This window comes from Brachyistius frenatus, unplaced genomic scaffold (assembly GCF_029030835.1).
Source record: "Brachyistius frenatus isolate BFR_SWC_R1_liver_20210118 unplaced genomic scaffold, ASM2903083v1 Contig_52, whole genome shotgun sequence".
NCBI lineage: Eukaryota > Metazoa > Chordata > Actinopteri > Embiotocidae > Brachyistius > Brachyistius frenatus.
Window position 1 is genome coordinate 129,972 of NW_027210651.1, and position 27,780 is coordinate 157,751.

Sequence of the window (27,780 nt, forward strand, 5' to 3'; positions counted from 1 at the left end):
TTGTTCAGCGGTTAAGTGGTTGTACTCTTAAAAAAAAAATGCAGTGGATGGCTTCAAAAAAACAACAACAACACGTGACTTAAAAGGAAGACGATGGTTTGCATGTTGTTTCCTTCTTCTCGTGATGAGGAACTTTTCCTCACTTTGACCAAGGCGTTGTTGCGCCTGGAAGTTTGGGGTGTGCTCGAACCGAACGTCTGAGGGGAAACACTTTCTTTCGCTGGAGAGCGTAAACCAAAGTTTCACTGGAGTTTTAAATCGGCTCTCGAAAGGCTTTTACGGTGTTGCAGGTTTCGATCTGACGCGCTGCGCGTTTGAAGCATCTTTCTCGTATCTACACATTTTCATGTGAATATGCGGGCGTTGCATCTGTGGAAAAGTGGGTGTGGCTTATTAACTCCTCCCCCGACTGTGCTGTCAGAAAAGCGAGGCAACATATCGATATTATACTGATATCGAGACAGATGTTGGATTTTGGATATTGTAATATCATGACATGGCGTAAGTGGTTTCTGCTCCTGGTTCAAAAGGCCGCATTCCAGTAAAGTGACGTCATTTTCTGAACTTACCGGCCCGTTGACTAAATGACCTATTTTATTGTACGAAAGGCGCCGTACAAATATAGTTTATTATAATTTACCGAACCTAAACGTGCGGAGGTCGCCGACCTGAGAAAACGCGTTCGAGGGAGGAAAGAAACGAATGAAAGGGGGGGGGATCTATCTCGTCGTGTGATTTCGTTTCGGAGGGTGAGGCGACGGATAAAGAACAAGGATGCGGTCCGGATCCACGCTTCACCGACAATATTCTCTCTGTTTACAGCTCGCGCCCCTGGCGGGTCACACGCAGACGCGTCCCAAACAACAGCCCGGCAACCGTCCCGCTCAAGGTCAGTGTCTTATTCAAATTGTACTGTACGCTGTGCGCGTGTGTGCGTGTGTGCGCGTGTGTGTGTGTGTGTGTGTGTGTGTGTGTGTGTGTGTGTGGTTGTGTTTCCTCTCTCTCTCTCCCTCCCCGTCAGGCCTTTTGTGTGTCTCCCTCTAAAGGAGCTGTCAAGCCGTACGGTTTAAGGGCTCCCAGGAGGGACACAAAAAAAAAAAAAGAAGCATACTTTGTTTTGTTTTGTTTGTCTGCCGTGGTGTCTGGGCTGAATGAGTGGGAGGGAGGGAAAGGTAAAGAGGGGCGAGTGTGGAGCGGAGCGAGGGGGTGGGGTGGGTGGGGGGGGGGGTAACATGTAATTTACTGTTTGCCCCACTCTACTGTACATCCCTTTAGTTATGCTAATGCTGCTCTTTGTGGGGCTGAAGAGATAGCCATCAATCACCTGTCAATTGGTCAATTGGAAGAAAAAGGGAGAGAGAGAGAGAGAGAGAGAGAGAGAGAGAGAGAGAGGGCCTCTGTTCCCTCCCTCCTCTTCCTCCTCTTCTTTTTTTTTTTTTTTTTTCCTCTTCTTCTTCTCCTCCTCCTCTGCTACCTCAGTGGACTTGGGGGTCCCGGGAAAGCCCGGCAGCCGGACTCCGGATCCGGAGTCCAGGTGGGGGAGGGCAGGAGGAGGGCGATCAGGGAGCGAAGCACCGAGAGCCACAATCAGCGCGACAGTCTTGTTTTGTTGACGTCGTCCCGATCGGCTGTCTGCGTGACACACACACAAAAAATAAAATAAATAAATAAAAGTCCTCGGAGGCTTTGTTTTCTTGTTGTCGTCGGTGTCAGGAAGATTTTTTAAAAACAGGCATCTAATTGTTATATGACACTTCCGGGAAAAAAAAAAAACCCCGTCCGCGCCACTCACGGTTGTCGGCCGCCGTCAGCCGAAGGCAAACCCTTTTATTATGCTGGCTAATGTTAGCGCTAAGATAAGCTAACAGGCCCATTAGTGCCAGTTCGTTTAGCTCGTTAGCCGAAGCCTTCGGGGCTGATGACATTCATTACATGTCATTAGTGCACAATTAACACGTCTCGCTCTGACACCGTTGCTCCCAATGTTACGCGACACTTTTAATCATGTTTTGTGAAATGTTTCCGCCGGCGTGACGTGATTTATGAGTTTCACGTGACGCGCCGTTCGTTGCGTCGACCGGCCGTGATCACAAAACGCTGCAGCGGACGGATCCAAAGTCCGAAGTCCAACTCCTGCGCCGTCCTTGGGAAACCGGGCGGTATTCAAAATATTTTCTCCCTCCCGCTGTTTTGGTTCCTTGCTGTTACTTTTCCAGAAATGCAATTTGCATTTTTGCACGACCTTTGTGTCGAGGTAAACTTCCTGAAGCCGATCCACTTCTTATTCTCAGAAGATTACAGAGAAGTCTCTTGTTTGAAAAATCCTCCGGTCGAGACGAGGTGCGCCAGATTTACCTTGTTTTTTTTTTATTTGCTGGACTGAACACTGACTTTTTATTCAGATATGTTATGTCAGAAATTCCTGCAGATGTTTTGATGGCGGGTTTTAATTATCTTGTTATTTAATGGGCTGCTTCACCAATTTTATACGCTTCAGCTTACTTTGCAGTGGAAGCACAACTTTGCCTTGGAAGAGCTGCTTTCAAGTTCAAATATCATCAGGTATGTGCTGTTGCATCATGGGAAATGTAGGATCCAGTCCTGGACTAAAACTTGACATATTATATCTTGAAGTCTTGCATCGGTTTTGATCGTCTTGTTTTCAGTCATTCTCGTGTGATTCCCTCAACTTTATAAAAGTGCAGTATTAAACTGCTGAAGTACAACTTTAATTACGTCAAACTTACCTTTTAGCCTCCTTTTTTTTTTTGGTCGGGTATGATGTGCTTGTTTCCAAAAAGGTTCATGTTACACATACAAGTTCATTTCTTTAATAAACTTTGAAACCTACATTAAAATGAAGGCTGCTTAGTTAAAAAAAAGATCTACATTTGATAGTTAATTCATATTTAATTGAACATAATGATTACATACTGTGGATTTTCAATGAAAATTCAAATGCTCAAAACAATAGGATCCTAATGTCAGACTGAGAGTCAACAGCAGTTCGTTATCAAATGTTCTACAGTCTTAATTTTGATAGTTGCTTAAAGAACATAATCTCTGATCCAGCAGACCTCATTAATGTCTGATTTCACCAGAAGGATCCTCCTCCTCCTCATTTCTTTGAAGTTAAGTCGTCGTCATGTTCCTTCAGTTGGTTCCTGTTCAGGAGAACCTTGAGAAATCCTCTGCACAAAGATCTAACACACACACACACACACACACACACACACACACACACACACACACACACACACACACACACACGCACACACACACGTAGGTACAAACAGTACTATTTTCTTTTTTTCTCCCTATCACACTCATCCACCCACTGATCCACACACAGACAGAGACAGAGCGAGCAGTATTGATTTTGCTGTCTCCAGGCTGTTGAGAGTGTGTATACTTGTGTGTGTGTGTGTGTGTGTGTGTGTGTGTGTGTGTGTGTGTGTGTGTGTGTGTGTGTGTGTGTGTGTGTGTGTGTGTGTGTGTGTGTGTGTATACTTGTGTGTGTGCGTGTATATAAAAGGGATTAAGGCCTCGCTCGGCTGAGATACCATCAGCCATCAACCCTGCGAGTCCGCTTCGGGCTTTCCCGGCTGCCACATTGTCTATTCTGCTCCGCTATGTGAAAAATGTTGAATATCAACAATGGCTTTCAGTGGTGTATTGTTGAGTTTTTGTATGAACTAATCTTGCCTCAGTGAAAGAGACCTAGGGCTTGGACAAAACGTCTAGAGCCACAGCATTCCTAGCTGGCTCTCCCCTTGAACACTGAGCAGAAGGCTGGGGCTGAGGGAGGCAGGAGTGGAGGGGAAGGCAGGCTGGAGGAGAGGCAGGGCGAGGGAGAGCCGAGGCCGGGGTAGGAGCTCCGAGGCTGGGCCGGGTTTGAGGGGATGACGGGCCAGGGGAGGAAGGGGTGGAGGTGTGAGTGAAGGTGGGAGGGCGGGGTGGGAGAAAGGTGAGGGAGAAGGAGGCCGCGATGAAGAAGAGGAATGCTAGGCTAAAGGAAGGATGAAGATGATGGAGGCCAAGTGGGGAAGATAAAGTGATGACAGTCAGCTGATGGCAGACTGAAATATGTTACTTTTCCCGCACAGGAAGTTGGAGAAAAACGTTTAGGCAGAATAAGTCTGTTAGGATGTAGGATCTAGGCTAGGCCAGGACTGGAGAGAGAAGGAGTAACTTAAGGCATCCAAGAAGACCACCAGAGACCCAGAACAGAGGCAGAGAAGACAGACTGCAGTTCAGCATGACAGCTTTATGAGCATGAAGTCCTTTTCCTTCCTTTTCCTGGTTTGGATGTAACTCTGGTTTGGACCGCGGCTGACGTCCAATCAGACAACAGGACCGTGGCCCTTGTCATAATGACAAGCATGACATCATGGCAAGGTAAGCTGACTGACAGATTGGGCGAATGATTGACTGACTACACACAGACAGACTGAGTGAGACAGAACGGTTCGATTAGCTGTCTTCTTCCTTCTCCATTTCCCCCCCTCCCCCTCGCTCTTATTAAAGCGAGCTGTGCTAAAAAAAAATTTTTAAAAAAAGAAAAGAAAAAAGCATCCGGGTGTGGTTGCAGATGTAGAGCGAGTGAGGAGTAACCGTCTCCTCGCAGGCCTTCCTTGCTGTGCCGGTGTTTTCACGCGGGTTTATCTTAAATGCCTGCGGTTCTGCAGCGTGTTGTCTCTGCATGTGTTGCCATCTCTGTCGTCTCTCTCAGCGTGTCTCCTTCCTGTCCTGCTGTGTCTGATGGGTCTCCTGCAGAGAGGGGAGAGACACGGCGATGGAGAGCAGAAGGGGACACATCCTATATGTTCACAGCGTCACGGCAGAGTAACATCGTGCCAAATTAACAGTTTTTGGCAAAAAAAAAAAAAAATTGCTTTTGCAAAATATTTATTGACATTGCATTTTAAACTTGACTCCTCCATTAGAGGAACTCGGCATAGCAGCAGCTTCACACACTATAAGACCCGCAGACATTCACACAAGAAGCTGAACAGTGCCGCCACATTTGTCTGCAGATGCCTTGCTGAAGGGCACAGCAGCGGTGATTGCTGAGTCATTTACTGTGTCTCAGTCCCACACTACATCATTACAGTATTTCTACAGCTACTTCTAATCATTTTATACTAATAGGAGATGATACAATACCTGCCCCCATCATGTGTTAATCAAACCGTGACTTTAGACTCACTCTGCTCATTATACATAATGAATGTTTCTGCATAAAGGTTTTGCAGGATTGTTTTGGTTTCATTTGGTTGATCCTGGTAGGCTATTTTGACATGATGTATGATGAGCTTTTCATTTTCCCTCCATTTTTCCTTTGTATGTTCCAAAATTGCTGAATAGTGTATATCAACAGTATGAGTGCAATAATATCATTATTTTACCGCCTTTCTGGTGTTAACACGTTGCAAATTCAAAACCTTCTCAAATTCGATGCAGTTTGGATTTTAGGACAGTTATGTAGTTTTTATCAGCTGCTCCCAGGTCAAAGTGACCTGGTGTTTGACCTGCAGACTGCAGTTTTATGGGATGTGCATTGAGCTGATGGAAGGTTTGGGAAGTTACACATTCATCAGTCTTTCATATTTCTTTGCAGATTTTAGAAGACGAGATCTTAAATGATCTTTTTTAATTTTAATTTTTAATTATTTTTTTTTGCATTCATGGTTTTCCACATATGTTTTATTTTCCTTCAGAGAGATAAAAGCATTCAGCTGTTACAGTTTTGTCTCTTGTAAGTGAGTGTAACACAAGTGGTTTCTACCGTTGTTCTCGCTTGGCTTGTGTGTGGCACCGTGGGGTCTACAGGGGTCAACGTGGTGACTGTGGCAGTTTGGGGTCAGTGCCACGGAAACCTGGAACTGAGAGATGGTTGGCTTAACCCCTCACCCCCAACACACACACACACACACACACACACACACACACACACACACACACACACACACACACACACACACACACACACACACACACACACACACACACACACACACACACACACACACACACACACACACACACACGTGAACATCAGTGCAGTCTAATCGGCGGCCCTTGGTGATTTGTCCTCTCAGCTTGAAGTCCTGTCATTCCTCCCAGCTCTCCTCACAATTACAGCCCTGAACTGAACTAGAAAATCTGCTCCAATCTAGCAATTAGTCCTGAGGCCACTGGCTGTGTGTGTGTGTGTGTGTGTGTGTGTGTGTGTGTGTGTGTGTGTGTGTGTGTGTGTGTGTGTGTGTGTGTGTGTGTGTGTGTGTGTGTGTGTGTGTGACATGCACTGTGTATTCTTGTGAGGACCAAACAGGAAGACTGAAGTTTATTTTTTTGTTTTTGTTCTTTTGTGTTTCTCAGACATCGATGTGTCATTGGCAAATTAATATTTCTATGTTTTTGTAATTATTGTAAACAGTTGAGTCCAGAATGGTCTTTACCCTCGCAGCAATGATAGTGTTCCTCAAAATGAAGACTGCATTTATCCTCAGCTCATTTAGAGGATGCTGCAAGTTATTGCTCTTTGTTTATGTCTTCAGCTGTTCTGAAATGACTGAAGATGACATTTTGGAAGAGATTTTTTTTTTCCAATCGTCAGAACCTTTAACTTTAGTTCTGTATATACCCAACAAACCACAAACATTTTTATAAGTTGTTCTTTGAGGCAGTCCAGAAGATTTTTGTTGTTGTTGTTGTTTAATTGAGAAAGACCGAGGCTGAGGTTGTGTTCTTTAGTCTTGTCCATCAATATATCTGTTAAGTTACAATTATTAACTTGGTGCAATTATTGCAAACAAATTTGTCCTCGTTAGCAATTACAGTCGAGGATGTTAAAAGATTCGTCTCTCCTGACCTTTTGTATTGTGAAAGAAAAAAAAGAGTTGCAGCTCAACTCAGTTTAAGATTTTGGAAGTTAGTTTTCTACATTTGAGTCTGTTTTATCTTCATTTACACCTGAATAAAAGTGCCCTGATTTCGAGTATTTGCTGCAAAGCAATTGAAATAATGTTTGTTTGCAGTTGCTTTTTTTATGAGGACTCACATTTTGTGTTAATGGTAAGATGTTTATATACAATGTAACATCCTAAAACTAGAAATTTAAATGGGACACTTTCAACCCTCTTGACGCAAACTACCAAAAAAAAAACGTCCATAAATCCGTGATATTTTTTTTAATATAAAAAGTCATTTAACTTTTACATGATATCACCATGAAATGTACCCTAGCACACGTTACCACTAGCATGCCAGGTTATGGCATTCCTAATTGTCCTCTTTATAAGAACATATGACTTTTCTCACTAATAGAAGCTGTGATCATGTAATGAGCCTTTAAATAAAGAGTGCACGGCAGCCTGGGGTTCATGGGTTTATAGTAATCCAATGAAACGTCCTTACAAGAGTAGCAAATCCTAATGAAAAGTGGGAGTGTGTGAGGTGGGATGAGAGGACGAAGTGGACAGGGGAGGAAAAAGGAGAACACTGTGGTCAAAGCGGGATGTAGAGCAGTGGAGGTGGGAGGGGGGAGGTTTTCATGGCCGGGAGGGGAAGGGCGGGGGGCGGCAGGCCTGACTGGGCAGCAACAGAGACGCTTAGTGCCGCCTGGCTTGCTCCTAAAGACTTGGCCTCATCCTCCCCCCCCCCCACCCCCCCACCCCCGTGCATCTCGCTCCTGCGTCTCCCCTATCTCCTCCGCCACCACTCTCTCCATCACTTTCCTCTCTCCTCCTTTTGTCCCTTCCCTCCTTCACCCTCCACTTCCTCCCGCTCCGTCTCTTTTTCTTGCCCCATTCCTCCATTTCTCTCACTTCCTTAGTTTCTTCTCCCCCCCCCCCCCACCCCACTTCTGCACGCCTGGGCCATTACAGACACTCAGCAGCGGGTTGAGAGGCGAGGGGGTGGGTGGGCGGCCGCGCCGGTAGGATGGGGTGGGGGGGTTGAGGAGGCACAAAAGGCCTGAGATGCAGCGCTCCAACAAGAGTGGCTGGCTTTGAAAAGAGGCCTGGACGGCTTCTTAATGCGGCGAGTGGACGGACGGACTCGCGAAGACGGACAGAGCAGACTCGGCCCTTTATCCTCGTCCTTTAGCTGATGCCTGTTTTGGCCCCAGAAAAAAAAAAAAAAGCACATCATCTGCAGTGTGCCCTTCCCGCTACGCCTGAGGTTTTATCAAACACATTAAGATGTGATGGAGGGATAGGTGGAGGAAAAGAAGGGGACTGTAGCTGAAGGCCAGACACTTAGGAGGCGGACAGACAAAACTTTTCTGCTCCCTAAGAGGACGTGGACGGGATGGAAGAGTGTGCGAGTTCATCTCTCTCAGAGGTTGCCTCTCTTTATTTTACATTAAGACATTAGTGTATTACCTTCCCTGCAGTGCATCTGTTTTCAGGGTTAACGCTGGGGGAGAAAATATTGACTGTGAAGTTGGATGCAGCACATTAAGAGAGCTGAAAGCTTACAAAGCTGCTTTTAAAGCTCAGCTAATAAACCCACTACGGTAAAAAAAAAAAAATGCAAACACAAGCAGGCTGCTTTCTTGCTGTAAAAAACTGTGACATTTTTAGTCAGAAACCTGAAGCTTTTTACTTTGTTGACTTTTATTCATGCAGTTAAGGGATCAATAAAAGAATAAAATAATTTTACGAATCCATAACTCTTTGTGGCACACAAACAGCACTTGTCTCCAAAAGCTTCGCTGGTAAACAGATGAGCTGAATGGATTTACTGTCCAGCTCGCATCTTTTATCAACCTAATTCTGACCAATTATGGCAGTTTGTATGCGGCAGTATTATTTCACTCAGATGGGAGGGGCTCTTAAATGATATTTTCTACGTTTATGTGCTTGTGTTGGCTGTCTCTTTGTTGTGGGTGGTGTAGAAGTATTATTACGGATTTGGCTCAGAGAGCTTAGCTGGTGTGCGATTCTGATATCCGCTGGACTTTGATCAAATGCAACAAGCTGTAAATCCACTTTAATCAGCGCTGTGTTAGTTCACCAGCGAGGAGACTTCAGACCAGCCGCTGCTCAGGGGCATCGCGGAGAATCTGGAGAATAAATGCAAACTGACTGACTCTTTTGTTTCTGCAAATAAACTTTAATGAACCTAAAGTTGCACTAAAGACAGCTTGTAATCTGCATGGAAGGATTTCAATGAGAAATTGATTGAACGAGCCGTAATGGTGACTGAATTACTTGTCTTGCCGTTTTGTTTAATGGCATAGTACAGCTCAAACTATGTAAGATGATAAGTATTTTAATTTGATTTTTTTTTTTTAAATTGGTTTATTGCTTTTATTGTCAAATTAAATCTGTTAATTAAATCAAAGTTCCGATACAGTTTGGCTACCATTTCAAATTAATTTACTGCAATATTATTTAATACATATCACAACAGCACTTTTTAAATCTGTCGCAGCCTAATCATGGCATTCAACCAATCATCGATGGAGACGGGTGGGACGGTGGTTAGGACTGTTGCCTCACAAATGGGTTTGGAGGTTATAAATTGGCTGTAGTAGCTGTGAATGGTTGTGTCTTTCTGTGTGCGTGTCCTGTGATGGACTGGCGTCGTGGTCACGGCGTATCTTGCCTTCAACCAAAAGTCAGCTGAGGTGGGCTCCAGCCCCCTGCGACCCTGTTCAGGATAAAGTAGATAATAGATAGAGGGACGGATGGAGACCGGAAGGTTTATATCTTTATGTAAATGTTAATGATTGTGCTCTATCTTTAAAAGGACAGAAAACTCGCATCAAAATGTGGAAGAGCTAAGTTGGTCCACAATGCAAACGGTATTAGTTTAACAATAATGATTCACAAATTCTCCAATGCGTTTGTTTTTCTCGGCCTAATCTTTTCAATAGGCCTGTGTCCACGTCACATGACTGTTCGGGGAAACAACAAGTTTCCAAGGGGAAACAAACAGCGCTTTCCTAATGTTTTTCTGACCCATCCATCCACCCCGACCTCCTCCTTTGCTCCAGATGGTAAAGATTCAATATTCTTACAGCCTGTGAAGGGCTTTTTGGCTTCATGTAAGTGTATCTCATTTTGAAGCACTTGCTCAAAGTCTCCTGTTTGTCTTGGTCATGTACCACATTTTGTTGTTTGTGGTTTAAGATTTTCAGTTTAATGATGACCAACAGTTTAATGTCTCTGTATCTCGAAAACCAAAGTAAAACCGAAATCAAACATAGAAAGATGTAAATTTAGTTTTCTGTTTTAATTTGACTGATTCATGGAGGTATAGCATTGTCCTGCCTGCAGCCGTGTATTATAGAGTATTAGACCTCAGTGTGTGTGCATATTAGCAGAAGCATGGATAGACTCTCGAACAAAGAGGTTATAGAAGATGAGAGAGGATGGGTTTATTGCACAACAATAGGTTTATATGGCTTAAACCGATCTGCTGCATACCTACAACAACGGCCAAGCGCACACACACACACACACACACACACACACACACACACACACACACACACACACACACACACACACACACACACACACACACACACACACACACACACACACACACGGATGCAGGCATGCACATGTATGCATACAGAAACCCCATTCAACCTGAGCAAGTGCCAACAAGTTACACACACACAGTCAGAACGGCCAAATCCGGCTTGGCCTCCCCCAAGTCCGGCCAAGTCCATCTACAGTAGACACACACACACACACACACACACACACACACACACACACACACACACACACACACACACACACACACACACACACACACACACACACACACACACACACACACACACACACACACACACACACACACACACAAAACAGCCAAAATCCAGTGACACCCAAGCCAACTTCCTGTTTAACACAGACACACACACACATGTAAAATGTGACCACACAGTTTAGCCCCCCAGTAAGACCCACAGAGCTGGCCGTGTGTGTGTGTGTGTGTGTGTGTGTGTGTGTGTGTGTGTGTGTGTGTGTGTGTGTGTGTGTGTGTGTGTGTGTGTGTGTGTGTGTGTGTGTGTGTGTGTGTGTGTGTGTGTGTGTGTGTTCACAGCGGTCAGTACTGAGGCCGGTCCCGGTAGTTGGGGAGTGCGGATGGAGAGGCAGAGAGAGAAAGAGGATTAGAGTGATATGGAGACAAAGAACAACAATAGTTTGTCACATTTTGTCAGAGAGGATTTTATGGTAAAGCTGATTTGGAGTCTGCCACCAACAAACAACGATCGGAAATATGGGATTTATTACTAAATCAGTTTGAGAATTTGCATGAAGTTTAACAACGCCGAAGTGTGTGCGATACTTTCCAAATATGTGTGTTCATGCGAACATGACCAACATCTGAACAAGTACATTTCAACACTAAAACATTATTTAAAGGTTATTGTAGTTTGAGTTTAAGTGTTGGTATGAATTCATATTGGATACCTGATGGTTTTCGACTAACATCTGGTGCATCAACATGTGTTGTCCTTCACACTAGTCCTGATTGTCTTCTGTTAAACAGTATACTCTCAATGATTTGATTATGATAAAGCACATTAAAACAGACAGCTTCAAAAATTGAAAGGAAGAAAGGAAGTTTAAGACATGCATCTCATCTGAATTCTCAAAGGCAAAGATTTCCGAAGTGTGACGGCATTTGTTCAGTTGAGTGAGTTTCTTTCTGTGTGTGCGCTTTGGGCTAAATTCTGTAATATTAATTTTACTTAGCAAAACTAGTTCTTAAGATATAACTTTTTTTTTCCGAGGGTGTCATGTGCCTAAGTTGACAACACACAGGTGAAGGGAGGTGCCTAGCTGCTGTATTTAAAATGGGTTTTTGCTACCGAGAGATGTGTTTAAGATTAACTGGTGCTAGATTTAACCTCCACTGCATCCGCCGCCGTCTTTTTGAATTAAGCAAATAAACACCCCGAAAGTTAATCCAATATAGCCGATTAGAAAAAACATTTATTTCGGGATCCTTTGCTCTTTTACCTCTCTGCCTTTTGAATGAGGCGGTATTATAGACTCGGAGGTCCGAGCCACTCTCATCCAATCCACCATCCAGTTTAGTGAAAATGTCACCAGAGCAGCAGGCAGCGGGAGATTTCAGCCACGGGCAGCGAGAGGGGGGAAACAGCAGGATCGGTTTGAAGTGAATGAAATGATTTAATGTTTCGGAGTCGGCCTCGCCCCCGGGGACTGGAACGATATGGGCTCCTAATTGACACCGGGTCAACTGCCTCCCTCTCTCACACTGCTTTCTGTTTCACACTGTTTCTATTTCAGCTGTCTTTCTCTCTCTCTCTCTCTCTCTCTCTCACACACACACACACACACACACACACACACACACACACACACACACACACACACACACACACACACACACACACACACACACACACACACACACACACACACACACACAGTACAGTCTCTCTCCAGTAGCCAGACCAGTCCAGTGCCGGCCGGTGCTGGACAAACAAAGGCCTGTCCTGTCCGACGATGATGATGGATGACCGCCGGTCTCATATTTTATAGGGATTTCACAGGAGTCAGTCCGTTCCCAGGCCGAGCTACAAGTCAATAGTCTTCTATCAGGCTTCCCAAAATCTCCACAACGATGTTTCCAAATTCAAAAAAAAAAAAAAAAAAAAAGTGAAATGTTGTGTGATTTTATTAGGCCTGAATCAGCCATTGACGGAGCAGCAGTTAATAATGGCAGAATGTGATTAGCAGGGAGAGGAATGTTTTATTAGTGTCACTATCAGCTGATTGACAGAACCCCGGTGGTCATTATTGTTCACTTTTGGACAGCGTGGACATATTGTTCACAGCAGTCGTCGAGTGAGAGCACGGGTTGAGTTGCTTTTAGTGCGACTGAATTGCTCCGATACCTTTTTACGGAGTAAATCTGTCTTAAGACGACATTTAGCCTTTTATTAATTCCTGAAGTCTTGTTTTTTTTTTTTTTAAATAAGCTACAAATAAGATGCAAATGAGGTGGAATTACTGCACTTAAAGCATTTTCTAAAGTTAAAAGGAATTTTACTTGATACTAATTGATCACTCTGCCTTCTTTTAATGTCCTAAAAACTACGAGAAAAAAATAAAAACTGTATTTGGAAATGTTTTCTTGTTCTGATAAATATATATCAAGTCTTTCAGGCCAGACAAATTGTACGATGAACCAGACCAAAGATATTAAAACCGTTATTAATTCTATAAAAAAAAAATCTTGCAAAACAGTCAAAGAAAGTTTACGATTGTTAATAAAAACAGCGCTAATTGCACATTTGTAGTAGGATGCAAACGTACTTCACGCTCATCCGACCGCCCCGACCTTCACGTTGCAGAGCAGATTTCCTGCGATGGCACCGAGTTTTGGCTTTCTGACACCACAGATGCTGAAAATCTGGGTGCTGTTTCTGACCGTCATTGGAATTTATAAAGCCGGAGATACAGAACTCGTGTTTGCAGTTGGAATTTTTTTGAAAAGGGATCAAGAGCTGGAGAGTGTGCAGCCCGGTGTTGGCCAACTGTTGCCGTGATAACATTGGCTCGAGGTTCAGACTGCTGGTCCAGCCCGATCTCGAGCCAAAGCGGCTCATAGAGCCGTCATTCCACTGAAAGACACCGTGTCAGTGTCACATTTTTCCTCTCCGAGGCGTGAAAAGCACACGCGTGTACGACCGGGATCGGAGAAGGACATCATGTGACGAAGCGCAAGCAGTGATAAAGTCTGAGTAGAGGAGAGGGTTGGGTTGATTGGATGGAACAAATTGAGGACTTTCACCCAGAGGACAGAAGTTCGAGTCCACGGTGGAAAAAGTCAACATGGATTCTTTTAAGTGCCGTTACTTCCATAAAATGTACTTCTTTTAACCCTAAACATGGTCTTTTTCTAAACCTAACCACGTGGTTTTTGCTGCCAAAACTATTTTCAAAACGTGACACTGACACAGTATCCTCTTGTGAACCGACTCTTACTTTGAAAGTATTATTCTGAACACATGAAGAGAGCATTTAACAGCTGCAGGTCTTCACGGGTCCACTCGGTTCTTGGTATTCGAGGTGCGACCCGAATCTGTCTGAATGACATTTACCTGAATTGGGTCAGACATTGTATTGCTGCAGGTCTCGGGTGTTCATGTCAGTGATAATACCTGAGTGGATCTGTGTGAACCAGCTATCTGCTCTGATCTAGTGGAAAATGATAATGATTAAGGGAGAAAACGGTGTTCTTTGACTTGACATGAAGGAACAAGAAAAATGACATGTAGTGCTGCTTTATTTTGACAGCTGCAGCGTAGTGCTCTCTCTGTCGGGCTCTGTTTGGGTTGGTGTGTGGCTGTAATTATCCTTTTGTCTATTAGGACAGGGTCTGACTGGCCTCAGGGTCCTTTTACAGTATTTAAACTGGGAGCTGACCAGTACAGCCAGCAGCTCCACCTGCAGTTTGAGTGAGTTTTTAATCTATATAACTACATTTCGACCCCATGCATTTAAAACTATAGTTTCAACTCAACACATACAGTAAGTGACCATGTAAACATTTGTAGACACACAAAAAAAAAACATCCTTTGTGTCCTGAAAACAAAATAAAGTCTGCGGAAGTTTAGAGACTCGCCAGATGGAAGAAGAGAAAGGAGCGCAGGTGTCAGAGGCTCCCTCCGTGACATTTTCTAACCTCCGATTTAAAATCGGCAAGAAAACACGTCTCGCAACATCTGAACAGCACCGCGATGACATCTAATCAGATGCCAGAGGAGACTATGGTGTCGGAGCTTGGAGAAAACACACTGATTCCCCACCGGCTGTATTGTCACTAAACGCCGCTTCTCTCTATGGACTGTAAATGATTTAATTTGAGCGCCAGATGTGGCGTTTAGATTCTGTTAGAGGGAGAGAGAGAAAGAGAGAGAGAAAGAGAGGGAGAGGAGAGAGAGAGAGAAAGAGGGAGAGAGAGAGAGAATGAGGAAATGACAGGAAGGAGAGGAACAGCTTGGCAGACCGACAGCCAACAGCAGCCCAGGCACTTGACAGAGCTCTCAAACCCCTGTGTGTGTGTGTGTGTGTGTGTGTGTGTGTGTGTGTGTGTGTGTGTGTGTGTGTGTGTGTGTGTGTGTGTGTGTGTGTGTGTGTGTGTGTGTGTGTGTGTGTGTGTGTGTGTGTGTGTGCGCGTGTGTGTGCGTGCGCTCGCGTGTGTGTTTTTTTTTTTTCCACTTGTGTATCATGACAGCTGAATGAAAATCAATCTGCTTCTACATCTGCCATCTTGAGTGTTGGGGAGCGCAGATGGGCCTTCCCTGTCACACTGAGCTAGCTGGCAGTCGACCAACTCAGGTCTCTCCACCTCTTCTCCTCCTCTCCAATCTCAACCCTCTTCTTCTCTCCTCTCCTCCTTCCTCTCCTCTCCTCCTTCCTCTCCTCCTCTCCTCTCCTCCTTCCTCTTCCTCTCCTCACTAATCAGACGCCAGGCTCTCTGAAGAGGAGTTTTTTTTTTTTTTTTCCTGCGTTGACATCTCCAAGTCACTCTGACAGCAGCTGTTTGGGGCCTTTTTTCGAAGCTGCAATCTGGGGCTCTAATCACCCTCATTGACGGCTCCGAGGGCCCCTGTTGCAACTCTGAATGGCAAATTAAAGCGTTTTTAGATAACGTTGGTAATTGGCTAAATCGTTTATAAGCCCGGAGATCACACTTTTAATCTTCAGCCTAACATGACGGATCACGAAACCGAGACAGATCTCGTCCGTGCGTGTTCTGCGGGCGCGTTTCCTCGCCCCTCCGTCCCAGTTTTTGGTCTCTTTCCTGATGTGCCACAGTATGTTTGATGCTTTAATGATTTGCCCATCAGATTAACAAACACTAATCGTTCTCTCTGCTGCAGTTTGTGTCAGGCTTCCCCGCTATCCTCTCTCCTCTCTCATCTCCCGAGCCCATCTCATCTCTGGCATTAACTCCATTAGCCTGGTAATTGGCTCTTAAAGCAGTGGCCACGGACTCCGAAGGCCACTTAATGTCCATCTCTTTCCCTCCCTTCTCCTCTCTGCTCCCCAGTCGATCATCTACCTTCCTCAGTAAATAGCATTAACTAGTCCTGCATAGAAATCTGAGGCCATATTAGTGTTATCCTCCCCTCTCAGCCTATTGCCAGGCTTATGAGTCCCGATCGCTGGAGATGATACGGCTAAGTGGATATTTTTTTTTTCTCACATCACTCCCAAATGGGGCTCCAAATAACCCCCAACTGTCACAGATGAATATGTAAATTCTGCATATGGAGATCTCCCTTCATTTTCTAACCGAGCCCAAGAAACTAAATCTTATTTAAAAGATGTGGATGTGGAAACTCGACTCATAATCACAGTCTGCCCCACTCCGACCTACCCCCCCCCCTACCCACCCCTCTGCTCCTCAACGTGGGCCTTGCTTTTCATTTCCGCACAGAAGATAAAATAAAATGTGACGGTATTTCTCTCTCGTGTGACGATTCAGACTGTTGAGGCAACAGCAAATCGTTTTTATTGGAGTTTATTCGGTCTTTATTGGTTCAGTGTTCTTTTCTGAGGCTCAAGAGGTTAAATGCAGACACTTGTTTGTTTTTACGTATCTGGCACCGAGGACGGAGGTCAGTCGTTTCTTGGTTACTGTCATTGTGTTGAATTTCACTAAAGCTTTAACTTGCCAACTATTTCTGTTTATCTCCATAGAATAAATAAGTAGACAACAATCGTTCGCAGTCTGACTTTGAAACTATTTCTGAACCGTTTAAGAGGTTGGCAAGAGAGGGATTTTGAAACCTATAGGGTCCAAAAGTTTTGCAGCTCCTGATGTTTGTATTCAATCATATCAACTTTATGGACTTGATCAGCAGCAAACATCGTGCGCAGCAGGATCCTTTCGATTAATTGGATACGAAAGGAGAGGAAAACATCATCAATTTATTCATGTATTTGTCTTTTTTTCTCCGATCTTCGCCTTTGTTTTGAGAAATCCAGTCTAGCTTTTACCTTTCCTAGTCAGTAAAAATTCTCCAGCGAAACATCCAAGAAGGTTAGTGCAGACAACCACGATGTCATACACAGGCAAAACTTTGCGATCGCAAATATCAAAACCTCTATAGGATTCTGAAATAAAAGGAAATGACCAAAGAAACTGCCCCTTGTAGAAGTACATTAACTCAATGTGAAAGTTCGACCTTGAACAGAGTTCAACTTTTCGCCCACTCACTGGCTTTGCAGTTTTCTCAGTTTTTATAGGATATTAAATGACATTTTACAACTAAATAACACAAAGTGTTCTTTATTTTCTCTTTCTCCGATGTAACTTTGTGACGGTCTCTGTTTTTTGTGTTCGTGCATGTGTTCCGCCTGCAGCTCTGCGGCCTGTAAGTTTATCAATTATAATCAAATTCCCGTTGTATTTAGACGTTTATCTGCGACGTGTGGAGACGGAAACTTTGGACTACCACCCTGCAGCTCGGCTGATTATCGTTTGTTTAGGCGAATGACTTTCAGACTGCTTCAGGATTTCTACGACGACGTCGGGCCCGACAACAAACGGCCCTGCAGCTTCCCGCGGGTTGACTACCCGGCAGAAACCGTCCTCTTGTTGTCGACTGTCTCTCTCCGATGATTCTCTTAATCCTTCAGATCTGCCCGTCTCCCTTCGGGTCCCCCGTGTTTGTGTGTGTTGTGTGTTTTTTTTTTTTTTGTGAGGCTCTTCTATCAGTCGTGTGAAACCTCGGTGGCTCTTCGGAGGGATTTAAGAAACGGAGTAATTAGTTGGGCGATAGAGAAGCCGTTGGTGTGAAATGATAGCTGCCACCGCCCTCCACCCCCCAAGAGAGAGACGAATCAATCAATAACCTGCTGATTTATTTCACGTCCTTATCGTCTAATTTAATTGCTAGGTCTTTTGTATCTGTGGATTGGCGGGGGAGGTGGTGGTGGTGGGCGGTGCTGAGGAGGGAGATAAATATAGTGAGGGTGGAGGGATGTTTCAGAGTTGAACAGGAAAAGGAGCGGGCTTTTTTTTTTCCTCCCTGTGTTGTTGTTTTGTGTTCGTGTTGTTTTCTTTGCCCATGCGTGGCAGGTTTTTTTTTTTTTTTGGCCTCTGCTGTATATATTTACTGCTGCAACACACTGCCTCCGTTGGTTCACAACTCCGTAAGAAGCAAACACACACACACACACACAGACGAGAAAAGAGAAGGAGAGGGAAGAGCAATCCTTCCACAAATTATCTGAAAGAAAAAATTTAATTAGCAATATAAATGCCAGGCAGAGTACATTATGTGCAATTGTCTTGCTATCTTTCCAGAAATTAGTCTTTTAAAATGAATTTGCTGTATTAATCATCTCCTGAAATATTTTTGATCACTGAATTAATAGTTTTGCGTTGGGGGGCTGTGTTTTTTTTAGGTATTCATTGACATAGGTGATTGCCTCTTAATTATGACAGCGTCCTCCTCCTATCCGCGCCTATTAATTCCTGTGTTGTGGCGTCGCCGCAGCCGGCTGCCTGGCCCTGTATCTACTAATTACTTCTCTAATTGAATTTGCTCTCTGTTGCCAGGCTGTTTTTTAAGTGGCTGTTTGTTGCCGGGCCTCATTGTGTCTTTGTGTGACAGCTAGCTGCTCGCTGCCTTGCTGACGGGGAACAGGATGCACCCCCCCCCCTACCCCGTCACCCCTCTCTCTGTATTCATGTCTCTCCTTCTGTATCATTACCTATACCTCCCAGACCTATGTAGTGTTTCCAGTATAAATGAAGGAGGGAAATTAATTAATGAGAGCCGGTGAAACAATTACACGCCCCTCCCCACCCGTGTGCCGCCCGCCGCCCTCCTGTCATTGGTTCAAGCCTCCGTAGGATTGTTGTGACTGAGAGCCCGCCGCTCTTCAACCTCCAATTCAAGATGGCACGGTATTTGGCAGGATGATAAATAGCGCACAGGCGAGTTATTCAGCGCCTTCGCCATCAAAACTCGGCTCGTCGGGCCTCAGCTGCTCGTCTGCTTCATTCTCAACTGAAACTGTTTGAATTCAATGCGTTTATTTCATCCAAATGGGAGAAAAAAAATAAAACATTTGAAAGCTTGAATATCACAATAATTTACATACTGTGGCCTTTTTTTTGTTGTTGTTGTTTTTTTGCGGTGTTGTTGTTGTTGAATTACAAAGTGTTTGTTTTCTTCCACTCTGTGTCTTTAGTTTCATAATCCACAGTTACATTTTCAGAAATTAGTGCCAATAAAATACTCAGTTTCTTTTTATGTTGCTCTAAAAACAACCTGCAGTCATGAACTCTCAACGAAACTTAACTTTTTAATCAACTATACAGCACAGAGAGAGAAACCTAACATGCCTAAATGTTTTTCTCGGCGAAGAAACACAAATTTGTGCTTACAGCCTTATTACTATTAACCCTTCAATCCCTTTGGGGCAACACAGATTAATTGTCTGTTGTGTCTGTAAATTCCTTGATTACGTATTCATAATTTCACATTTAAAGGATGACTTTGAAAAGCAGAAGAGACTGCTGTTAAATGGAGGATTTTATAGACCTTGATTTAAACATCCACTTCTTTGATTTTCATGGTGAACACGCATTCACAATGGTGTGTGTGTGTGTGTGTGTGTGTGTGTGTGTGTGTGTGTGTGTGTGTGTGCGCGCGTGCGTGCGTGCGCGCGCCTCCTTTAATATGCGGCACTGAAGGCTGCTTCTCTGTGTTTTTCTTGAAGGAGGTTTGGTGAGTTGATGGAGAGACAATCAGCGTTTTCACTGCACATAAAGTTTTGTTCGTGTGGATGTTTTGTTTTGCTCATTCTGACGTAACACGCGGTGGAGATGAAGAGGTTTATTAGTTTTAGTATCAGGTGTCCTGCGTTGAGTTTATAGAGACATGAGTACTTTTTCTAATCGAAGGCGAACCTGTGTGAAATATGTTCTCCGGATTTGTGTTTGACCAGTGACGGACTGATTCCTCCTTGACCATTGAAAAGTGTCACCTCCGGGACACACTACGACTTATTGTCTAATAAATGACGGGATTATTTTCAGATTAACCGCCAATAAGAAGGAGCGACGTTGGCCAGCAAAACTGAAATAAGTCGTGGAAAAAAATGTATTGACTTGCAATTTTAAGAGTGAAGTTTAATGGGAGTCTATGGAGCCGGAGGCTTTTTGGAGCCAACCTCTAGTGGCCCTCGGTGGTATTGCAGTTTTGCATCGGCCTCATTTTTCAGACCCGGAAGCTGCATCTAAACACTAAACAGCAACTAGTTGCTATTTACGCCGTTATTTTTCTGGAAATGTGTCTCGTCTTTCTCTCGTCAATTAAAATACTCAGAATAGCTTCTGCAGCAGGATGTAACACAACATTACTGCTATCATTATCGACCCATCTCGATCAATCCCTGCTTCTTACCTCCATCCCAACTCTCAGCATCCTGTCCTTCATCCTTCACTCCATTATCTGCCTCCTCGCCCAGCCTCCCCCCTTCCAATGGTCTTTGTGAAAACTTTCTCCTTCCGCCTCTCCTGATATTGATCCTCTCCCTCTCTCTCCCCCCTTCATCCGTCCATCTCCCTCTCACCCCGTTCTCTCTTCCTCTATTGATCCTCCCTCTCTCCCTGCTTGCTGCTATCTGGCTCGGCCTTTGTCTTCTTATCGAGGTTTCAGGGTTTACTCTGACTGCTGTTATTGACAGGCCTCTCGCTCCACGGCCAACTAATGCATCCCTAATCCCACCTTTGTTACTCTGGAATGTTCTCTCTCTACTCGCGCACACACCTCTACGTTACACGTTACGTGCGCGTAAGGTAAAATAAGTAAATAAATAAAGGGGGGTGGTGGGGGGCCGCAAGGATGTTGATCCCAGCTTTCTATTTCTTGGGAAAGCCATCTATCAATCAAAAACAGGGGCTCGGCCGTCTGTGTGGTTTTTTTTTGGGGGGGGGGGGGGTTTGTATACACGTGTGTGCGTGATGGTACGAGCGTGCGCGCGGGTCCTTGAGTGACAGGCCGAATCGTGGCTGAGGACGTTTGATAAGCTTGTATTGTCGGTCGTCGTCGTCCCCTCCACCCCTTCCTCCCCCCTCCCTCCACACCTTCACCTCGATAAGAAATACATTCGACTAGAGCTGATAACGGTGTCAGGAGCAGCAAAGCCCCACTCTAAAGAGACACACACACACACACACACACACACACACACACACACACACACGCGCCACGGGAGAGGTGTCTTTCTTCAAACACCTTGGCTGTAAATGATACTCTCAACAAACAGCGACGACAACACCACTCAGGAAAAAAAAGAAAAAGATTCAGATATCGTTTGTGTGTGTGTGTGTGTGTGTGTGTGTGTGTGTGTGTGTGTGTGTGTGTGTGTGTGAGAGAGACGGGGTGTGTTTGCACGGAGAACGATGTGCGATATGGCTGGAGGATATGCTAGGCTTATTGAATAAGGTCTTAGTGATAGCACCGCCGTGTGTGTATGTTTGTGTATGTGTTGTGAACAGCAGAGAAAGAATACAGTAATAGGCTTAGAGCGGCTGAGGCAGAGTGTCTGACTTAACAAACAACACACTGTTCTCAAAGACTGACTGACAGCTGTCCGTGTGTGTGTGTGTGTGTGTGTGTGTGTGTGTGTGTGTGTGTGTGTGTGTGTGTGTGTGTGTGTGTGTGTGTGTGTGTGTGTGTGTTGTGTTGTGTTGTGTGTTCAACAAGCTCCTTAGATGCAGGTCTAAGTTGAACGTGTGTTGTTGTGTGTCTGTCCCGTGTTTTACAATCAGATCGAGACCTTTCCGACCGTCGGCGCTGCTGTTTAAAATGTCCCTCGCTAAAACTTCCAGACGTCGTCACAAGACGGGCACAAGTCGCCACAAAATGCGTCTTACACCAGCGTCAGGTAGAAACATCAGCAAGTGAAGGAATGTCATGGTGGTGGTCGGTCACATCATCATCATCATCATCATCATCAGGTTTGGAAAAGTCATCACCGGGACCGAAATGTCACCCTGATTGGAAACATCTTGAGACCTGAAGTGTTGCAGGAAGTCGGCAGGTTTCAGCGCGACGCATAAACGACACGAAAGTCCGAAACCCCCGCCTGCGAATGTTTTCCTTCAAAACTATTCAGATGGAAAATGTGCTTGTACTAAATGACAGATTCGACATGATGAGTGATGAAGATCGTGTCCTGCTCCTCGCTTGATAAAATAAGAGGCTTTCGGTGCGTTTACGAAACTCGCAGTTACACTTTTGTCTGCTAGTACATCAAGAAGTGAACTCCATAAACGACATAATATCTTGCAGCCCGGTTACTCAGTGATGCTGCTCCGTACGTTGTCCTCAAGATCGTTGTCTTTGTCACACAACTCTGGGTGGCAGAAGACAAACAGTCGACATAGGATCGGCGATGCGTTGTCGGTTCTACTTCCGCTCAATGTAAAGGTTGATGCTTTTACTCGCAAACATTGATCTCCTTTGCACAGAAAAATGCCCCCGATGTATGAAGACCTTTAGAAAAAAAGCACCGCATCAATAAAAATGACTGAGCAACTATTTTTACAATTGATTAATCAGGTGTGTAGGATTTATGCGGGGAGTGGGGGGTCTAGTGGCAGGGATGGAATATCATATTCACAGTTCTGTTTATTTGTGTACAATCAACTGAAACGAAGTTTTTATTAACTAAGAATAAGCCCGTCATATCTTCATAGGGGGCGGAGCCTCATCACAGAGCGCTTCTGTTGTGCGTTGAAATTAGTACTTCCTAGAAGTTACGCAATCTTAGTTGTCATAGCAATAGAAAATGTGGTTTTAGAAACCGTCCCGACTTGTGATTGGAAACGGGAAGCGAACACCCAAAGCTGCTGTTGATACGAACCGTCAACTAATCCCTTCTCCTGACAAAAAACAACCCCCCTCTCGAATATTATGTAGACGTCATCTCAAATTCATCACTTTTCTGGCTCACATTCGAGTAGCGACCGCAACAAAAGGATCCTAATTGGCTTTTTATTGACATTATTTCTGTTGTACCAGCACGTGATTGATTGCCACCACCACATAACGTGGTGTTAAGAGCTCGTGGTCATTTCACCCAAAGGTCATTTAACGACGAGACGCCAGATTGTTAATCCTCATTTCCACAATTACTAAAAGTCACTCAAATTTAAATGGTGGTTCGTAATAAGCGATGGTGGGGTTGTTTTTTGTAGAAGCAGTCTGGCAATAAACTTGCTGATTGGCTTTATTATTTTAGTGAAATGAGTCCATTTCAAAAGATTGTAGTTGTTGTAATTTTCACATTTTTATAATTTAATTAGTTACAATTTGCCACATTGATTGTGGCATTTGGTTTGTGATCCAACAATGTAATTAATCAGTAAGTATAAAGAGATTACAACATGAGTGCAAATCATCAGTCATAAATAATTTGTTTTCATTATTATTTAACAAACCTAAAGGTTTCCAGATAAAAAAAAAAAAAAAGAATAGTTTGTTTTGTGGTGATTTCAACTCTATGATGAATTCAGATTAAGAGATCTGAGATCAAGATTTAAAATAAATGTAAACATCTATATGTTTTGAACCTTGATAAAAGTTGATGATAAACAACACTGATGAAATATAAATGTGCTCAGAAATGGCTGATGACAAACAATATGAGGGATATTGACAAAAGATGGCCGCAGAAGAGCTGAAAAATAAAAATAGTAAAAATGAAAAATAGGTTGGACACACACACACACACACACACACACACACACACACACACACACACACACACACACACACACACACACACACAACATTTGCACAAGTCGTCCATTACTGCAGTGAAAGAACAGTGACCTGTGAAGAGATTTCAGGAATAGGGCCGGAGCACGGAGTCAGGGGGACGGCCAAGAAGATAAAGGAGGAGAGAGAGAGAAAGTGAAGAAGATAATGAAAGAGTCAAATTACCAGAGGGCAGGAAGAAAAGAGGGTTATTGTGCATGTGCATTAACAGAATGTATGATGAAGTTAGTTTTTGTGTGTGTGTGTGTGTGTGTGTGTGTGTGTGTGTGTGTGTGTGTGTGTGTGTGTGTGTGTGTGTGTGTGTGTGTGTGTGTGTGTTGTGTGCAGTGACTAGGGGCGAAGGAGTCGGGTGGAGTGAAGGGGGGCAGGAGAGGAAGACGGGTGGGGGGGGGGGGAGCGAATCAATGGCAAATTACACGCGCCCTGCTGGCCCATTGTACAGTATGGCTGCTATATTCTAAAGAAGGCACTTCCAAGATGATGCAGCCAAATGGTGGATGGACTCCAAGATCATTTTTATTGATTTTGAGGAGCCATCAATAGAGGAGAGGGAGTGGAGGGGAGGGGGGAGGAGGGTGTGTGTGTGTGTGTGTGTGTGTGTGTGTGTGTGTGTGTGTGTGTGTGTGTGTGTGTGTGTGTGTGTGTTGAGGTTGGCATGTGTGTCACAGGGCCAATACAATACCCTCGGACCCCGTGCTTTTTGTCCCTGTCCACACATTAGCAACACACCCCGTCCCAGTGCTTTTCATTTACATTAGTGCCTGGATGGGCGAGCGAAGGACGCAATCACGGAGGAGGAGAGAGTGAGGCTTTCCATTAAAAGAATTGGTCTGGGAGCAGATGCCGGCATTGTTTGGGTTCGGGAGCCCAGAAATATTTGGGACCGATGATGTGAACATCAGTGGAGTCATCTCGTCTTCCACATCAGAGCTAATAGGTGTAAAGCTATTAAGATGATTGGTTGTCTGCAGAAGAAAGAGAAGAGCAGTGATTTTTAGGTGCTTTTTGAAATTATTGAAGTTTATCCAGCCCAAAAGAGTCCAGCTGTGTTTCAGTCTTTAAAAAAAAACTTTTAAATTGTTCAAAAAAGAAGAAAAAGTCCATTCAAAAAAAGCTGTTTCACAGTTTATGGAGCCTTTTTTTTTTTTTTTTTTTGTATCTGTTTGTGATCAGAGTCAGAATAAATGGATTTGCTGTGTGTTTATAGAGATGTTGGAGAACGAGTTTCAAACACAGACGTACAATGCCCACCCAAAAAAAAAGGGAACAAATTTAAAGCGAAACACGTGCAGCCGGCAGTGGACAATCTCTGGAATTCAACGTCAATATTCTGTCATGTTTTTAAAAGAATTCAAATATGTAAACACTTGATTTTACTGAAGTTTCTAAGCTGATGAATATACATTCCTTAAGTATTAAAAACATGTATTTCATTGTGGACAACAGGTTTCTGTCATGAGAATGAAAATCAGCAACTGGTTGATGCCCTGGCTGACAGAATAATGAGCATATGTGTGTGTGTGTGTGTTACGTGATGAACCATGGCAGTGTTAATGTTAGTGTTATTCTACCCGTGTGTGTGTGTGTGTGTGTGTGTGTGTGTGTGTGTGTGTGTGTGTGTGTGTGTGTGTGTGTGTGTGTGTGTGTGTGTGTGTGTGTGTGTGTGTGTGTGTGTGTGTGTGTGTGTGAGAGACATGGCAGCGCTACATGCAGCAGATGTTAACTGTAGGAAGCCAAAACATGACAGCTTGGAGCTCTTTGGTGGAAAGCAAACACACACACGCACACAAACACTTGACATACATACATGATGATAATTAGTGGCGTGCTCTCACGGATTAATACAAGTAAACATACCAGCGGTGACGTATCTGCTGGTGAACTCGCACGCAGGCGTGCACGCTCAAATACACGGCAGACAGATGTTGCCATCTGTTGCATGTTGCACCGCAGGCTGTTTTCCACCATCGACAATTTAGTCACCTTTAGAAATGTGTGAGGGAGCTGAGGCCAGAATTTCTGAGATTATTGACTGTGCGTACAGAAACTGATTTTATTTTGATGGTTTAATGCAAAATTATAATGTGAAGAGTACTTAAGTAAGTGTGCTAAAGCTCAACTCTCCATCTAAATATGTCACTTTCAATTCCCTGAAAAGTCAAATTAATGAACAATGAGCTCCCCACCGACATCAGGACAGCGGAAACTCTGTACATCTTCCGCCGCAAACTAAAACCACACCTCTTCAGACTTTACCTTGAACAGTAGAACTTTAGTAGCGCTTAAAATGACACTTACTGATGGCACTTTGTAGTTTGGCTTTCTTGAAGAAATTGTATTTTCTTGATTCTTGTTGTTCTGGGTTTTGTACCCTCATGGTTGAAATGCACTTATTGTAAGTCACTTTGGATAAAAGCGTCAGCTAAATGTAATGTAATAATGTAAACTAATAACGTTTAAAAACAAAGAGGAATGTTTTAATTTGATGAATTCAAATTAAAAAAAAAAAAAATCCATAATCAAACCTCTCCATGATAAGGCAATTACAAACAACTTTATTTGAGGAATTTTGGGGATTTCTGTTTGCATATTTTATTTGAATGCACAAATTCTCAAAGCACTTAAAAACAGGTGGTTGGAAACGTTTTTACTTTTGACTCACGGTGCTGGTTTCTTGATATTTAAAGCTAAAAGGCATGTGTGAAGATTCTTGTTATGCAGCCGTGACATGATTAGCGTGAATGCTCTCATGAGGTCTCCGACATATCAACACACTTTACCTCTCACACACACACGTACGCACACACACACGTACACACACACACGCACACACGTACACACACACACGTACGCACACACACACACACACACGTACGCACACACACAGTTAGTCAAACAGTCTTGATTTATTTTCCCATAGACCTCAACACATTTCTGCGTCCTTTATGAGCTGGTTGTGAAATTCAACAGGGACTGTTTAAATAGGATGGACACGTGTGTGTGTGTGTGTGTGTGTGTGTGTGTGTGTGTGTGTGTGTGTGTGTGTGTGTGTGTGTGTGTGTGTGTGTGTGTGTGTGTGTGTGTGTGTGTGTGTGTGTGTGTGTGTGTGTGTTCATGGAGCATTAAGTCATGACTTGGTCTGACCACAGTGTTTGAATCCTTCCTCCGACACACACACAAACACACATTATCAACGAGGTGCGAGGTTTCTCAGCCTGAAGATAAACACTGAACATTTATGACTTTTTCACTTCATGGCTTGTTGACTCTGTGATTGGGACTCAGACTGTCTGCCGGCCCGCCGGAGACCCTGCAGGATGAAATGTCTGTGTGACTGAGCGCATGCAGCCGGCCGGGTGTTGCAAAAAAGGCAAATACTCCCGTTCAATCAGTAACTCTGTGTGTGGTCAAATTTGACTTTATAGAGAAATATTAGCCGTTAAAGTAAAAATGTCTTCTATATTTTATTACTGCCTGGGTGTTAGTGTCTTTGACAGCGAAGCCAAAGATGTAACAAAACATAATTCCCATTAATAAAACACAAAGCTGTGTTTGTTGGACCCAGTTTTAAAACGGTGTCCCTTTGACAGTTTAAGGTTTTTTTTTTTTAGGTTGTTTATTAAAAGCAGGTTTGAAGGCCTGAATGAAGGCGAATGTTTAAAGTTATTTTAAAGGAATAGCTCATTATAACTGCATCAGATTAAACATAACTAAAAAAAAATGTAACATTAAGAAATGAAAATAGTTTCTAGACAAACTAGTACAGTAACTCGGTTGTACGGTTTTGCGTATAATGACATTATTTAGTGAGTAATATCTGTGTTTTTCTGGTTCTATCTAGACAGGCCGCGAAGTCTTTTGGTGAAATCACAGAGGAATTTCCTTTTCTACCCTGTTTAACTTGTTTTGTAACCAGCTGCTAAATAGACGTTGGACAAAAGGTGGAACAGAGCGA

The 27,780-nt window shown here is 43.8% G+C and overlaps 1 long non-coding RNA gene across 2 annotated transcripts in view; it reads left to right on the top strand.

Annotated features, from left to right (window-relative positions):
• The first annotated feature begins 3,966 nt into the window (after positions 1-3,966).
• LOC138624486 (uncharacterized) overlaps positions 3,967-27,780 on the top strand; it is a 62,530-nt gene continuing 38,716 nt past the window's right edge. For both annotated transcript variants that reach the window (XR_011311157.1, XR_011311158.1), the window contains exon 1: positions 3,967-4,398. This is a non-coding gene — a long non-coding RNA (uncharacterized lncRNA). The remainder of the gene's footprint in view (positions 4,399-27,780) is intronic.